The sequence below is a fragment of the Coptis chinensis genome, chromosome 5 (assembly GCF_015680905.1).
Source record: "Coptis chinensis isolate HL-2020 chromosome 5, ASM1568090v1, whole genome shotgun sequence".
Lineage (NCBI taxonomy): Eukaryota > Viridiplantae > Streptophyta > Magnoliopsida > Ranunculales > Ranunculaceae > Coptis > Coptis chinensis.
This window is the reverse complement of record NC_141460.1, coordinates 57221193-57223220: the sequence shown is the minus strand read 5'-3', so window position 1 is coordinate 57223220 and position 2028 is coordinate 57221193. Positions and strand designations below refer to the sequence as shown.

The following is a 2028-nucleotide window of genomic DNA, read 5'->3' as shown; positions in this document are numbered from 1 at the left end:
TGTGGTTTAACTGGTACCTCTACAGGGGTAGGATCTTCAGTTATCATTTTGGTATCTAGTTCGATATTTGGTGTAGGGACTACTGGTGGGGTAACCACAAGCATACTTACGATGTTATCAACCACTCTGCCAGAACAGAGAGTGGTGATAGCATTTAACTCACCTATGTTTCTATTTTCATTACTAGTACTACTGATTACCTCAAAGGCTGTGTTTGGTGTTTTAGGATTAGGTAACGCTTGACCTGGAAACACGCCTTTTGGTTGGGCTTTCTCTTGGGCTAACTGTTGGGTTAAATGGTTAATTGATTGTAAAACCTGTTAGTTAGATTGAGCCATGGTTTGGAAAAGTTGTTGACTAACCTGTACGAAGGCGTCAAGACGATCCGGCTGTGTAAGTGTAGTGGTCACAAGTGGTGTGATTGGAACTATCTCACATTGATTATTAACAGGTGGGTTGTGATAGTTATTATTAACAGGAATGATACCTCTATTAGCATTATAATTATTATTGTTATAATTATTATAATTACCTTGTCCTTGTCCTTGTCTCTGGGGAGCTTGGTTGTAATTGGGTTCTAGCCTAACATTTTGATTATTATACCCTAGAGGTATAACTTGTTGATTATTTCACCAACCGAAATTGGGGTTTTGTCACCAAGGTGCGTTAGGTTCGCTATTAATGGAATAAACATTGTCCGGCTGTGCGGATGGATGTTTATAGACTAGAGGACAATAGCAGTCGGGATGCCCTGGACTCAAACAGAAATTACAGGGAATAGAGTTGACATTCATGACAGGGGTAGGCTTTTGTTGAATAGCAATAGCCTCTACCTTTTTAGTGAGAGATTCAATTAAGTTTTTAAGCTCAGGATCGGGTTTCATCTCAAACATCCCGGTGGCCTTAACTGTTGAAGAAGAACTAGCGAAACGGGGGATATCGTCACTACCCCCTCAGTTATTATTATGCTTTGTTTGATCTTCTAGAAATTTATAAGCCTCAGAGGCTCCTTTACTAAGGAAACTACCCCCGTTCATTATGTCAAGCACCGCTTTGTGGTGGTGTAACAGTCCCTTGAAAAAGGCACGAACTAACGTGTCTTTCGCAAGGTTATGGTGTGGACACTCTATAAGAAGATCGGTGAAACGATTCCAAGCCTCTGAAAATGATTCATGAGGATTCTGTTGAAAGAAATGAATCTTGGAATGCATTTCATCGGTCTTCAGTGGTGGGTAAAAATGTTCCGTACATAGTTGAACAAGTTTAGCCCACGAGTCCATAGAATTAAGCGCTTGGGTAGTTAACCAAGTGATAAACGTAAAATTGAGTAATTTACCTACGAAATGAACAATGAAATTCAAAACGCAAGTGAAACTAAACTTAATTATGTGTTGCTATCAAAGATTTCTATACTCTCAATTCTATCGAAATAGAGTGGAGTAAAAAGTTCTTTCCACTCTTAGTTCTTTAGCATTCAAGTTTCCTAGATTGACTAATCTATTCAAAGTCTAATGAGAGCAATAGTAGGAATTATACTATGATGTGAATTAAAACTAGACGTAATATAAAGATTATAACTTTATTAAATTTAACTAACAATAATTGAATTCTAAATTAATAACTAAGAATTGAATAACAACAACTAAATTTATATCTAACAATTTTAAATGATAAAATCGAAATGAACAAGAAATAACTATTTTATTTATCTACTCAACGAAGAACTATGATTCAAAGAATTAATCTAAAACAAAATATGAAACTAATTAATTTAACTAATTCAATTCAAAAACTAGATCTACAAGCTATTTTAATGGCTACTTTTCTATTCTAAGCTATCTAACTATCTCTTCCTTAAGAGCAAAGTCTTGTTTTATGTAAAGGAGGAGACCAGATCCACAATTTCGTGCATGGGCAGTGGAGCCATGTTTTGGGCCGGAAAATCGAGCCCAAAGCCCAATTTCTTCAGTCCACAGAGCCCGTTTCAGCTGGCTTTGACTTCAGTAGACTTTTTGTCCACTTCTGATC

General features: G+C 36.6%; 1 non-coding gene across 1 annotated transcript; it reads left to right on the top strand.

Moving 5' to 3' along the window:
- The first annotated feature begins 1107 nt into the window (after positions 1-1107).
- LOC147498087 (small nucleolar RNA R71) lies at positions 1108-1213 on the top strand. Its single transcript, XR_015197241.1, has one exon. It is a non-coding gene; the product is annotated as a small nucleolar RNA R71 (small nucleolar RNA).
- Positions 1214-2028: the final 815 nt, after the last annotated feature.